Below are 15753 nucleotides of genomic sequence, written 5' to 3' on the forward strand. Positions count from 1 at the left end.
TCTTCTGCTGCATTAGGGGTTGTGGAGGGGAACAATGGTGACCACTTCCTGCTCTGGGTAGGTGGGGAGTAGAGAATGGGGTATGAGGCATCTCACTCTTCAGGGCTCCCCTACATGGGCAGGCTCTGTGCGACTGGGAAGGGGAATGTGGCAGTTCAGTTTGGTCAGATGGCACTGAGGATTCCATGAAGTGGGGAGAGGAAAGTGCCAAACCACCATCCATGGAATCCCTCTGATCTGGGGGTTTGGGGAAGAGTGTGTAGAACTTCTGGGTTGAAATCTTCCAAGTCTGAGTCCAGTGGTGGGGTAATGTGTTAATTTTTGAGGTTAAGCTCTGGGAACAAGTAAGAAATGGGACAAATTGGGTCCTACAAGGGCATGCTGAAGGATGCAACGTGGTCCAATGGAGAGAAGCCTTGCTTTCAAGTCAGAGACCCAGATTGTTCAACTCATTCACGCCTCTGATGTTATTAGAAGTTGGCAAGTGGCTTAGCCTCCTGGACCTCAGTTTCCTCATCTGTAAAAATGAGGAGGTTGGATGAGCCGGTCTCTGTCATCTGTCTCAGTTCTAGAGTTAGAAGCTTTCCCAGGCCCCTCTGGCTTCATTCCAAAAAGAACATGCTTATCCCTTTCCCTCCAACTTTTCCCTCATCACTACTGAACTCCTTAGCACCAACTTGGCAGATAGATGAGGTGGCATAAAGAATATTGAAGCTCCCTCGCCTCTGCCCAATCAGGGCTCCTCATCCTCACTCCCAAAGTTTTCTCTTACCCCCATCCCAAGCTGAATGGTTTTCTAGTTACGGGTCCCAGCTTTCAGCCAAGTGGAGTCACCACTTGTATAACGACTACATACACACATACTACGGATATTATATTTTCATATAGGAATACATGTCATTTGACCTTATCGAGTCCCTTCTTTTTTTTCTTTCTTATTTACCTTTTTGTGATTCTCTTGAGTTCTGTGTCTGGGCATCAGATTTTCTGTTTAAGCCTGTTGTTTTGTTGCTGTTGTCTTTCAGGAATGCTTGGAAATCTTCTATTTTATTAACTGCCCATACTTTCCCCTGAAAGAATATAGTCCATTTTGCTGGGCAGTTGATTCTTAGCTGTAGACCCAGGTCCCTTACCTTCTGGAATGTCATATTCCATGCCTTCCAGTCCTACACACATACTATGGTAGCCACAAGCTTCAGCATCTCCCCAGACTGGAGAATGTGTGGGTGACAAGATCCCCAAAGAAGCTGGGTCACCGTATCCAATCAGGAAGAAACCTCAGGAGAACCACAAAATCCTCAATCCTTCAGGGGCATCGCGGCCAACGGAAGGACGAGGAAACTTGGTTTGGTGGCCATAGGGGAGGCAGGATCCCTCTGGGCTTCTCTCCAGAACCTCATGGTCCATAGTCCCTCCAGATGGCTCCTCCAGGGGGCATTGCTCTTTTGTAAGGAGAAAGAAGAAAGATGGAATCCCGTCTAATGAGTGTGGAGACAGGTTGTTCTTAGAGGTAGCTTTGGCATTAGTCCCCAGGTAGGATGAGTGGAGGTTCCAACATCTGAAAGCAAAAAGACCCCATAGTTATTGCTTACTTATCACTAGCTGCTATATCCCCTCATTACACTGAATATCCTGGCACAGACAACAGCCCTGTCCATAGCTTTAAAAATATATATTATTTTTTAAACCCTTACTTCTCTTAGAATTTATGCTAAATATCTGTTCTAAGGTAGAACTGTAGCAAGGGCTAGGCAATTGGGGTTAATGACTTACCTAAGGTCACATAGCTAGGTAGTATCAGAGGCCACATTTGAACCCGGGACCTCCCATCTCCAGACCTGGTTCTCTATCTACTGGACCACCTTGCTGCCCTCCATGGCCTTTTTTTTTTACTACCTTTAAAAACATTACTTTTGTATTATGAACTTAACCAGGACAAATATGTCCATTTAAAAGAACAACAACAACAAAAGGATTGCATATGGACCTGTAAGACCTGGCTATGGAGTTTGTTTTTCAAAGTGTAAATTGAGATGGGCATAATAGCATCCTGCTGTGATCCTAGCAAGGTGCTGGATCTTAGGAATTCTGAGTTGCAGCGGGTTCAGCCAATCAGGTGTTCACACTTACACCGATTGGCACCCATATAGTGGGCTCCCCTGTTGCCTAGAAAGAATGAAGAAGTCCAAACTGTAAAGAGAGCAGGTCAGAACTTTTGGATTGGTCAGGATGGGAATGAGCTCACAAGTATACCTTGGTCCACCAGCTTGGGGAAGATAGGAAGACCCAGCCTTAAAAACAATAAATAAAGTACAGATTATATAAACAAGATGGTCGCCAAATGACTGTCTCCTGCTGGACTTTTTACCTTCTGTTTATTTTTCAGTGTTTTGCCAATGCTCTTTTCTCTTTTTTGGGGGGGGGGTATTTTTTTGGTAATTCACACAGCCCCTGCTCCTGGCAACAAATAAGAATAGTAAAGTCAGTCAATAAATATTGATTAAGCCCCTACAATGTGCCAGATTCTTTGCAAAAAGAGACAAAAGAAAGTGCCTGTCCTCAGGGAGCTTTCAATCTAATGGGGAGACAACAAACAACAAATGTGTACAAATACAGTATATACTGGACAAATGGGAAGTAATAAACAGGGGCAAGGACCCAGAATTAAGAGGGGTCAGAGAAGACGTCTAGTAAAAGAAGGGATTTTAGTTAAGATGTAAAAGGAGCTAGAGAGGCCAGTAAGCTGAGTGGAGGAGGGAAAGTGTTTCAGGTATGGAGGGCAGACAGAGAGAATAAGACATGAAGTGACTTATTCAAGGAACAGCCAGGAGGTCAGTGCCACTGGGTTGAAGAATCTGTGTCAAGGAGTAAAGTTTTTCCAGAAGACTGGAAAGGGGATGGCTAGGTAGCTCAATGGATAGAGAGGCAGGCTTGGAGATGGAAAGTCCAGGGTTCAAATCTTGCCTCGGGTACGTCCTAGCTGTGTGACCTTGGGCCAGTCACTTACTCCCCATTGCCTAGCCTTTACCACTCTTCTGCCTTGGAACTAATACCTAGTATTGATTCTAAGACAGATGATAAGGGTTGAAAAGAAGAAGACTAGAAAGGTAGGAGGGGGCTAGCTTATGAAGAGCCTTGAATATTTGATCCTGGAAGAACCAGAGAATCCCTGGAGTTTACTGCATGGAGAGGTGCCATAGCCAGACCTGCACTTTAGGAAAAGCACTTGAGTAGCTGAATGGAAGATGGATTGGAGTGGGCAGAGACTTGAGGCAGACAGCTCCCCCCTCCCCCCCAGCAGCCAATGCAATAGTCCAGGCATGACTATTTTGGTCTTTTTGACCTTTTATTTCTTTGCACTTTATAATGGGTCTTTTGTTCCCTTCTCCTGGAATCAGACACAAACATTAATCACGGTCCCATAACATTTATCAATAAATGTCAGGTTTCCATAGTCAAAAGTTTTTGGTTATGCATTAATATTATAGCAAATATATATTTTAAACTTATATTACTGCAAAATAAAAAAGATTAATATTGATTATATGTATTTTAAGTACAAGAAATGAGAAAAAAGAATTCAAATACTCTATTGCACATACAAGGAAAAACAATTATAGAAAATTAAATACATATATATATGTATATAGTTTACATCAGTGACACACTGTATTTACCCAAGGAGAGGCAGAATGCAAAGGTTTCTCACTCAAAAATGAGATCCTTTTTCACTTAACTATGATCCACAGTGTGAGTGTACATAATTTTCACTAAGAAAACAGCTTTATTAAAAAAAACAACCAGTAGTAGAGCAGCAAATGCACATTCAAGAAGTACCAAAATCTCCAAAATCATAAGAATACATTTAAACGACAATTTGAGGAGTTAAGGAGGATCACAGTAGGAAATTCACTCAGAAGAAATCTCTGTGAAGAGATATTTAGATCTGGTGGATTTAGGTAGATTGACCTTAGTTTAGATTATCCCAAATTCCCTTTTCACCTTCCCTTGTTTATTCAATACAACAAACTGTGCCTGTTATATAGTGGTTTGTGTTTATTATCTCAGGATAGGCTCGGCCTGGACTGGGCCTGTCAGCCACAGATAGCCTTCCCAAAGTTTATTCTTCTGATATTGGCCCTACTTTGTAACATCCTATCCCATTCCCAAAACCCTAACATTTATTGCAGAACTTAAAACATTCAGCAAATACAATATATGTGACAGGACACAGGCACTGAATTCAAGAGTCCTTTTCAATTTTTTTTTTTCAATTCCGATGACTATGTTACAGGTTTCTTCACTATTTTGAAGGGGAACAAACTCAAACAGTTAGCAATCAATAAAGCAATGGTCTGAAAAGGCTTAAAAAGTCACCTCCAGACTCTTTAAGGTTCCTTCCCCTCCCTAGGATCATTATCCATTTAGGTTTATTTTGTCAAACCTCTGGGATATCCCATAGTGAGGGAGAATTCCGCACTGAACATAGTATGGAGGAATCCCATATTGGATGTATTGTAGGGACTGGGCAGGCCAGAATGGCAAAGGGGTATAAGAAGATAAATCTCCCCCCTGAATCTCAGGATTACTTAAGCTAATTGCAAGGAGCAGTGCACCCAGTAATGGTAGCAAGAGAAGATGCCCTAAAACTTTGAGCAATGTAAGCTCTGTAATGCTCTCTCAGAATGGGAGCTGTTTGAGATAAGCAGGAAACTGGGCCATGCTTGCAATTCTATTTCTTGTCAGTAGATAGCGCTACTAGCTAGGGGATAGAGTCAGGGTGTGGTCTTTTAAGGATTTTAAATGGGAAAATAGTTGTGAGTACAGGTACACCCTAATCAATTAGCCCTTGGGTGGAGGGCAGGCAAAAAAGCCTTTAGCCAGAGACTAAGTTTAAAAAAAACAAAAAACATTAGGACCATGTGTTTCTACTACATGTTTCCTTCTGTGAGCAGAAACACTGCTTTTCTGAATTGGCCTGGTGCAAAAAGAGTTTTTATAAATTATTTTTTCCCTTATTTGTGTTCCAAAAGCCTCTTAGGGTAAAAAGGACCAGCTTTTTGTTACTTTAACGCTCTTCTTCCTGACTGATCTCCCCAGGTTTCACTTCTCACTTAAGCTAATTCTAGAGACATGTGGGGCTTGGAAAAAAGGAAAATAGATTTCTAGCTGCAAAACAAGGCTAAAACTTTGTTATAATCACTCTCTCTAATGACAAACCTCACTGAGCTGAACTCACTACTTTTATTCCAGTGGTCTAGCAATCCTCAGCCAGAGCTCCTCCAAGGTCAATTTGAAGGTGAAAGACCTGGTCACAGGAAGTTCTTGGCATTTTTAAAGACCATTCCTTTTTGTTACTTCTTATGCCTTCCTTCCATTTTACATGGACCAATTACAGCTAAAGCTTTGCTTATGACTGGGTTCTGATTCGTCACCCACTTTCACACACATGGAGGTCACAGACCTCCTCCACTTAAGGATAAGTGGGGTGTATACGTTTCTGGTGATTAAGTCTAAAAATGGACAGGGGAGAGTTAATACCATCTTTGGACAGGTAATTTATTCCTACACAAAAAAGGGAATGCTAAGCAATAAGGAATCAAAGAATAATCAGAACAAAATCCAATAACTTATCATGACTAATATAATCAGTTGGGAAAATAATATTCAAGTCTTGTTGGAACACAGCTTTTTGCAAAGCTGATGGCTAACTGTTCGATGTCTCTCCTCCCCTGGGCACAGTCTGATCAAACATCAAGAAGGGTCATCTTTCTGGGGACTCCCTCTGGCATGCCAACATTTTCCTTGTCTTAAATCATTCTGCTTCAACTATTGCCAACACAGCCTCTGTGGCTTTCCAGGCAACACTCATCTCATAAGATTTCCAAGACCCTCACTATTGACAAGGTCAACACTGTAAGAAAGGAAACCCAAAGGAGAAAGCAAGACAGCCAGGCACCTCTGTATAAGGATGCTACTGTTACTATAGAACAGGAAAAAAACTCCATTTTCCACCTTCAGCTGTGGCCATGTCTTGTTTCCTAATGGCTGCCTTCATGAGATGTATCAATAAGAAGCTGACTCTTCTTCTACATTTATGTGGTACTTTTGGTCATCAGATTTTCTGATTCAGCTACCTGTTGGGGTGGGGATGGGGGAGTGGGATTCAACTCAAGTCATACACAATCAATAACTAGGCAGGGAATATTTGTTCGTGTTCCAAGTGGGAGGTAGGAGAAGAGAAGTCTGTGTCCTTGAGAAATATCTTAAATGGGGCACTTTTAGGGCATTTGGTAATACCTAGAATGTTCCTTTTTGTCCCCATTTTTTTTCCTCCCTTAAAAACAACAAAACAGAACAAAATCATACCCAGTTCCTTTGTTTATATCCAATTTCCCTTGAGGGGAGAAGGGGACTAAAAACTGTGATTATAGCCTTCTTAGAAGATGGGACTTTTAGGATCTTGCCAATACAGAAGTTACTTGTTAGTTCAAGATTTGAGGGAGAGAAATAAAATAATCATGCTGTAAAAATTAAATTATATCTAGTAATAAAAATATTAGATTTATGAGGTTTATTTAAGGATTATTAGAAAATCAAGGAATAAAGAAAATACAAAATAAGAAATCACATGCCCAGGGCTGATTAGTCCATTCATAATCCCTGCAATTAGTTTACTTACTACATCATTGCAATGGAAGAGAGAGAGGTAGGCGTTACTGCCAGTTAAATAATAATTGTGATCTTGCCCAGGTGGAGACTCAGGTGAGATTATAGGGAATTCTGGGAAATACCAAGAACTTCTGGGGATTCAAGTCTAGGGTTCAAAAACTCCATTTTACAATGCCAATGTACCCAATGATGCCAGATCCCTATACTCTGATGGGCAAACAGATAGTGTATGCTCATCTACTAGCAGAAGCTCCAGATCCCATAGAATGGGATTCAGTGGGAAAGGGAAATTTTTCAGAATTAAAGAAAGAATTTGCTAACTTGGAAAAAACACAGAACTATTAGATGCTGGGAGCCATCAGGCCATGACGCCTTGACAGAGTCACACGTGGTAGCTAAGGAGGCCACAGAGTAGCCCTTGGCAAGATATGATTGCCCACTCAGTTCCCCTTGCATGACCTCTCTCATCAAGGTCCCTTACCTATGGAATTGACATGATTACTATTCCCCCTAGTCTCAAAAGGAATAATGCAAGAGCAAAATACCTGTACCCTAATTCTCTAAAACATCACCAAAAGATCAGATCCTCAAACCCTATCCCAAAAGACTATCATGGGTTAACTTTTACTTAGGCAAATAATTCCCAGCACAGCTACAGGCCAAGCCCAAAACTTTACCACGCACAGAAACCCAAAACTTTACCACGCACAGAAACCTATTCTCATGAAGCCAGCACACAAGTCAATCATAAAGGTCCATACAATACGTACAGGTACACTACAGGTACACCAAGCTTCAATATGCCTCAGTGACTCAATTTCACAAACCAGTAACTTGTCAGTGGGAAACTCCCTAGTAAAAACCCTGAGAAATGACCAGTCTAATACTAAATTTGAATTGTGTTCCCAGTGCCCCTCAAACTCAATGATATGATTGTTGAATTGTCTTTTAAGAACTTCTGATTAATTATTCCATTTTGTTAAAAGCAATAAGTAATTTTCCTTGATTGTTTGTAAGTTCAAAACTTCTCATAGGGTAATGAGAAAATGAAATAATTTATCTTGTATGCTGTCTATAATCACAATATAAGAATATAGAATGTTAATCAAGTGATTTGTTAAAAGTTAATGTATCACTTTTCCAATTATCTCTCTTTGAACATGTGTGTTAGGTAATGTATCTGTGTGCCAAGAAAATGGGTATAAAAATAAAAACCAGGCATAGGGATGGCAGAGCAGCTATCAGATGCAAAGTAGTCCCATGACCATAATGATTAAGCTGTCTTCCATTTGTTATTTTTTTGACTGATTGTTTGCCACCTGTTGGGAAATCCTGGAGTTGTGAGTGAGGCTGGACCCTGCCCGTGGCAATTAAATAGTCAGAAAAACCAAGGCTTTAATCAGGATAGAGATAGGTCCAATATTTGGCCTCCACACAGAGCCCAGTGCCAACACCCTAGGAACTCTGGAGACATATCCCTGGGGACTCTGGGGAGGTATCCCTGGGGACTCTGGGGGTGTATTCCTGGGAGAAGACACCTTGCTAGATGCCAGCTCCAAAGAGGGACAGAACTTGGGGGTCTTTTATACCCTCTGGAGAACTTGGTACAGCAAGTCTGCATGGACAAACTGCAAGCAGGCTGCAAAGAGATCTGCAGCCAGCCTCAGGGGTATCAGGGAGTGGTCAATTATAACAATTACAAAGAAAAGGGTCAAACTAAGAACTGGGCTTCCTGAGAGAGGACTTTAATACAATGGGAGAAGCTTCTAAAACAAATAAAGGTGCTCAACTTTGGGACTGTGTCCACAGATCACACACACACTGGGGTCCCCAAACACTTGAAGGCCTATAGTTCAACCCAAAACAGGTGTGCCTGGTACTGGGGTTTCTCAAAGGGCAGGAGTAAAATTGAGGTGACCAGATTTCATGGTTAACACATTAAAATCAGCCCCAGTTTTGGCCCAACTCTCTCTGAGCAAGCCTTTTCATTTGTCTGCCACAGTGGACCAAGGAATAGCATTGGGAGCCCTTGTACAGCCTTGGGGAGGACAAAGACAACCTGTGGCCTCCTTATCTAGAATCTTTGATTCTGAGAGGAAGGCCAATTCATATTCAATCAATTGCCAACACTGCTGTTCTAGTACAAGAAAGTAGGAAATTAAGTTTTGGAGGAGGCCACTTCACCAAGTCTGCACAATTTCAAATCTGAATCAATTTGCAAGGCCTCCAGGGGCCACTTGTGTCCCTCCTATGTGCTATTTCTGTGGAGTAGGTGATAGAACCAAACAACAGAGAGGGCAGAGCTTCTCACAAAGGCTGGGGACCAGAGGAATCAGTTTGTTCTTTGACTTTCACATGGAACCATTGGTAACCATGGAAGTGGAAGATCAGGCAGACACCACTTTCCTGATAGAGACAGAGGAAGCTAGGTTGTCCCTTACTGTGCTAGCCCCAGAGGCTAAACTTTGTAAAGTGAGACCCTTGGTGATTGGGGTAAAAGGAGAGAATTTTCCTGTTCCCATTACCCAATCACCAGAAGTGAAATCTTATTTGAACCCTGAAATGTTTTTGTGGTGAATTGAGAAGGAAAATCATGAAAAAACAAAGCATGATTGGATGAAAGAAAAAAGAAGGAATGACTATGGGATAATTGAGGGAAAGAAAGAGGCTCTAATGAATAGAGGTTGCCCTCTAGAGACCTGGCCAGCTCAGACCTGTGAATTATATACATTTAGCCAGGCTTTGAAGATGCTAGAAGCCATGCTAGGCCTGATACTCTAGCAAAAAGGAAAGGAGTAGTTTATGTGAGAGAATTAGTTTATGTGAAGCTTTATTGAAGCTGGAAGAATGAGGCTGTAGAAGTTCTTACTCCCAGGAATACTGCTTAAACATGCTTTTAACTGTGTTATGTGTCTTTTGTAAATCTGCGTTCTGTGTTGTGTGTGCAAATTGGGGAGGATTTTGGGGAAGAAAACCTCTGCTTGATGAGGCATCTGTCTCTCTCCACCATTAGTCTGGAAAAACGGAACAGAGAGAGATCAGAGAATTGAGTTTAAGTAACTAAAAAAGAACACTTTTGCGTGGATTTTGAGTTTCTTAAACCTTGAAATAATTCAAGGAATTTTGCATTTTGTTTTCTTTGTAGAAGACAGAGGCTAGAAACTTGTTTCTCCTTTCTTCCTCTGATGGCCAACAGAGAGAGAAAGTAGAAGAGAAGAACAGAGATATCTTTGGATCTTTTGTTTAGGGACAATTTTTAAGGCTGATTTATGTGGTTTTAAAAAATCACAAATGATTCTGGAATGTCCTTGTGAAAGTGAATGCAAATTGTTTATCAGTTAATAAGGCTCCAGAGGGGTTTTATTCTGTTCCAGTCTAGTTGTGAAAATGCTTGCTGTTTTCACTGTCATTTAAAGTGAACAATGGTTAGAATTTGAATGTCTGAACATGTAAACTGAAGTTGGAGATCTAAATGTAATTGATAGCCAGCCTGATTGGCCTAAAATGAGTGTTTAATGTTGTATAATGGGTAATGTAATAGTAAGAAGATTCTATATAATCTAAAATTTGGGGTTTACAAATGAAAATGTGGAAATGTTGTTTTGGTATTTATGCTATTGAAGTGAGCATCAAGTGGAAATATAATGACCACTGAGAATGAGACACTTTAAATTTTGTGAAATTGAGCTGTAACCTGTACTAAGAGTTTGGAATATTGTTAAAAAGAATTTCTAGATTTTTGACTAAATTGTGATATATTATTACCAAAATATGTACTTTGCAAATGTATGTTTAGAAGCAATTTGTTACAATTTGATCCGTTTTACTCACAAATAATCTATGATTTGTAAACTAAATGTTTGAGGCGAATTGCTTATGACAATGTGCAAAAGATATTGTTATGTATGTGGATCATGTAATTATTAATAAGATTGCTAACCAGGACTCTTCTGAGTTACTCACAGCAGGCAGAAAAATGATTCCCTTTAGAATGGATGTGTAGAGCTGTAAGTAGAGTAAAAGTTAGTAGCAGAGTAGATATTTTATTTGTAAAATTTCAAAGCTTTGAGGGGCCATACAAAAAAAATTTGTTTGGATTATGTAAACTTTAGGAATAAAATTGGATTATTGAGAGAGTAATTTTCTCCGAACTGTGATAAGATTTGTCAAAAAAAAAGGCTTTGGGGATCTCAACTGAGGCTATGGTAAGCTTGAAAATCTAGCTATGGCTGTCTGATGATTGATCTATCACCAAAAAGAAAGAATGTTGACGAGATACTCCTATGACAGTCCTAGATCAACTTGGACTGGACCTTCCTGACTTAAGTAAGGATATGATCCTTGTGTAGAAGTTATATGGCATAAGACAGTAGCAATTTTGGCTTGTACGTGAAGCCACTCAGAGTCCTTTGGGAACACGAGGACATCTTTTTCCTGGTTGCCTTTTCCTTTGTGATAAGTCCCAATGATCAGCACAAAAAGCAAATCGTTAGATGGAAGTTCCCAAGAAGGAAGAGTTTTGATGTCCAAGAAGCTCTGTATCTTGCAGGACTTGGGGTAGAGAAATTTGTTTGTAAAAAAGGGTTGTGTTAAGATTCCTTTTAGTAAGAGCATCTCCAAAACTTCTATAAACATCTTGGAGCAGAGATAGTTGCTGCAAGCGGAGAAGATCCATCTTAGATGACTTCTGAAGATGAGGTATGTCTAGTTAGCAATGTTATTAGTAGTTGTTGATTTTGTATAAAAGGGAGGCAGGTGAGAAAAACACAAGTTGGAAAGTTAAAATCAGAGGGTTTCTGTGGAGTGAGAAATTAGTGTGTTATTCTCAAGTTATTAATAGCACCCGAAAGTTAGTAAAAGCTGGTTCTCCCTGCCCCATCCCATCGATTTTCCCCTTCAAGACCCCTTACAGCCTTAAGTGAGTTTGTCTGAGGATTTGTCTGGGGCAGGTATCCAAGACTGACCCAAAGCTCATATCTTAAGTACCCATCTTGAGTACCCTTTTGTCTTAGAAACCTCCCATTGAATGAAGCCCAATGGCTGGAATAACATTAGTCTCTGCTGGATAATCTCAGACATACAAAGAATGTCTCCAATTCCCTGATCATTTCTTTAAAATGATTAAATGTACCTATTGTAAAGCTATTCTGCAATTTGTCTAAGATGTTAACTAGCTTGAATGTGTCCATTGTAAAGCCATTGTAAAGAAATTCAACATTCTGTCTTGAACCATTGTAAAAATGTTATAATCCCTTCTGGGAGGCTTGATTGCATCAGGATTCTTCTAGAAATAAGGGATTTATTTTTTTTTTTGTCAATTGGATTAGGTCAATGACTTGAGCAGTGCCCCCCATTTTCTCTGTAAATCCTTGAGTGGGGGCATCTATCCTGGGTCAGTGACTTGAGACTGTGCCCCCATTTCTCTTTGTCAATAAAGCATTATGTTTTAAGTGGTTTCCTCAGTCATATTTTTTAATAGTGGTTAAAGAGGATGTACTTTGACATTTTCAAGGTCCCCTCAATTTCCACTTCACACAACTTCTTTCTAGATTCTCTCAGAGTTCTTCCCTAAATTCCAAACACAGGAAATGGATGGTGCTAGGCTTTTATGTGAGTCTCTATTCTTTTCCCTTAACAGGTATTTCAATTTTGACATGGAATGGTAGGATTAGAACTCTGATTACTAGAACAAAACTTTGATATTGGGGGGTGGGGCTTAAACTATTCAGTGTGGTTAATTAGCTGGAATGGAATACCCCATCCTTCCACTTAATTTAGATCTTAGAATTAATTTATTTCAATTCCTCATTTTACAGATGAGGAAACCGAGGTAATGACAAGTGAAATAGTTTGCCCCCAAGTCACATCGATGGTAATTAGCAGAAGTGTCTTATTCTAGGTCCAGAATTTTTGCTATAGCTGCTTCACATGCTTTTCTCTTGTTATTTCCAGTTCTGAGCCTGGCGTCAAGAAGACTCATCTTCCTTGAGTTCAAACCTGGCCTTAGACACTTCCTAGCTGGGTGATCCTGGGCAAGTCACTGTTTGCCTCAGTTTCCTCATCTGTAAAATGAACCGGAGAAGGAAATGGCAAATCACTCCAAGATCTTTGCCAAGAAAATCCCAAATGGGGTTAAGAAGAGTCAGACACAACTGAAGTAATCTGTAAATGAAAGAGCCTGGAAGTGCTAGTTGCACTTCCTAATGTTCTGGGATCTTTGTCAGTCTCAGTGAGACTATTCTGGCTTAGAGCCTAGACCTAGAAGCAAAGTTCCACTTCATTTGTGGTGCTAAAGAAGGCCCTAATGTGGCTTCAAATGAGAGACTCTTTGTAAAACACATAGCACCTGGCCTGGCAGAGTGGGTGCTTGATAAATGCTAGCTTCCTTTATTCTCATCTACCACAGGCAGGAAAACCATCAGATCAAGTTCAAATCAGGTTTTTTTTTTTTTTAAACCCTGACCTTCAGTCTAAGAATCTAAGTATTGGTTCTAAGGCAGAATGATCTCTTAACTTGTCCAGGGTCACCTAGCTAAGAAGTGTCTGAAGTAGGATTTGAACCCAGGACCACCCATCTCCACCCAGCTGCCCTTAGGCCAATTTTAACTGCTCAACCTCCCCTAAGCCTGATGCTTGTGGAGGTTCTTAAAATACACTAGTGGGTTTTACTTGCCCCATGAGCCTCTAAAACAATAAATGATTCACTCATTTCAATGCTGACATTTATTGTAGAAGTGATATAAGAAGCAATTTAATCTAGCTTTAGTCCTCGGTTTTCTCCTGCGTAAAAGGAGAGAGTTTAAATTATCTTTAAGGTCCTTTCCAGGTACGTGATTCAAGGAGCGTGCACTCACTCATCAAGCTTTTATTAAACACTATACAAAGGAAAATCCTTTTAAAAGTCCCTGCCCTCAAGGAATGTGAAGTCCTAATGGGTGTGCCTGAAACAGGCAAGGCTTTATTGAGTCCTTAGCTGAAAGAGGTACTAAAGAGGGAGGAAGAGTAGAAAAAGTCCCTGCCCACAAGCAGTTTACATTCTAAGGGAAGAGGCCACACTCTAGAAATAGGTGCTTGCTGGAGGCAGACTACATGGAAGGTAACCTTAAAGACTAAGGTCCAGGCTGGAGTGAGTCTTGGGAAGAGAAAGGTATAATACCTCTTCCAGCAGGTGGTACTTGTCTTGGAATATTGAAAGAAGTGAAGATTGGAAGAGTTTGAGGTAAGTAGAGGATGAATTCGGGTGTGGGGGGGGCAGTCATATGACTGGACGGAGTGTGGAAGGGAGCAGGTAAGAAAACTAGAACTCTCTAGGAGGGTTTTGAAAAACTTGAAATGCCCAAACACGGGTGTTTCTTAGAGTTTATTGAGTAGGGCTGAGACTCCAACATGGTCAGATCTGTGAGCTTCAGGAAAACCACTTTAGTGACTACAATCCCACCTTCCATGGGAAGCTTCCTTTTACCCCCTCTTAGTTCCCAATGCAGTCCTTCTCTTAATTTCTTCCTATATTCAGTTTACTTTATAAATTTGTTTGCTTGTTGTCTCTTGCATTAGATAGTAAACCCCTTGAGGGGTTTGTCTTGAGCGATTGTCTTTTGCCTCAGTTTCATCTGTGATTAGCATAATGTTAAATGTTTATTGATTGGAAGATGGATTGGAGAGGGGCACGCTATATAGCATTCATCCAGGGGAAAAGTGATGAGGACCTAATCTGAAATAGTGGTTGTCACAAAGAGTAGAGAACTAATGAGTGGGATGTTGTGCCTGTAAAAACAACACAGTGCTGATGGAGTTGAATTGATACCCCATGGGTTCTTTTTATGACCATCTTCTTTGGGTAATGTGTTCATTTGGATTTTTAATTTCTAGATAGCCCCCTGGACAACAATCCAGATGGATCCCAGACTGAGAAAGAATGTCCTGTCTAGGCTGGCAGCCCTGCATTCTAATTTGCGCCGACCAGATGTGAATCCCTTTCTACCTGGAGGCTTTGCCTTGGAATTTGTAACAGGTACTGCATGGCTGGGGATTTTAGGATTAATGTTCTTGCTTAGCGGTGGGTCTGGTACCAGCCACCAAGGCCTGGAGGTTTTTTGGGGAGGCTGTACCCAAAGATTAGCAACTCATAACGCTACACAATGCCACTGTCAACTGGGCTGGCAAACGAAGCAGGAACAAGAGTAAGCCTAGGTTGCAGCACACTGAAGTAGACCGTTTGAGAATGAATACAAGTCATATATGCAGCTTTCTTCCTTCGGGAAAAAATAGGCAATCTAGTGGGAAAAACATGAGGGACCAAATGAATATGGCGCATTGAAGGGAGACTATATAAAAAGAGTAGGATCCTGGAGGCTTCCCTGGCAGAATCAATCAGCCATTCCTTTCATTCTAGTGTCAGTGTAGCCAAAGGTATTCAGCAATCTACATCTGGGCTACTCCAAGGTGAGTGGGGGATGGGGATGGGGGGTTTTACCTGAAAGGGGGAACGGTATAAATGCATTGATGGGGAGATATTTGAGAGGAACAAAGATGAGTTCCTTTCCAAAACACTGTTAAGATGTTGGAAAATATTCAGCAGAAAGTTATACCCAGGGGCTGACCTCGGGGGTCGCTTAGGAGTGTGGGTCCAGCTGGGTAAGATTTGCTTGATATGTAAGCGTTGGGATGGAGGTCTGTGAAGGGCGCTTGAGGGATGTAAGAGAAGCCGGCATAGATCAGTTCGGAAGTTCTTCACCTTTTCGGGAGGACACAGCCTCACTTGGGCTGTGCAGGGGCATTGCTTTCTCAGAATGTTTTTAAAGGCATCAAATAAAAGCCCTACAAGAGAAGTCAATTCTCTTTAAACCATTTATCAAAGCTCGGCTGGCTGTTTGGCCACAGATGCCGAAAGGGCGCCTCAGTCTAACCCGTGCTAGCAAAATGCGGATAAGTCGGATCCTGCCCCTAATTCCCATCCTGTCTCCACAGACCAGGAGGAGCGCGCGGCCCAGGAGGTCCTGCTCAGTCTGCCGCCCGTCGTGCAGGATTCCATCCGCCTGGAGAGCGGCACAGGTTTTGCACGGCTCATGGCAGCCGCCTCCC

Source organism: Monodelphis domestica, chromosome 1, assembly GCF_027887165.1.
Source record: "Monodelphis domestica isolate mMonDom1 chromosome 1, mMonDom1.pri, whole genome shotgun sequence".
NCBI lineage: Eukaryota > Metazoa > Chordata > Mammalia > Didelphimorphia > Didelphidae > Monodelphis > Monodelphis domestica.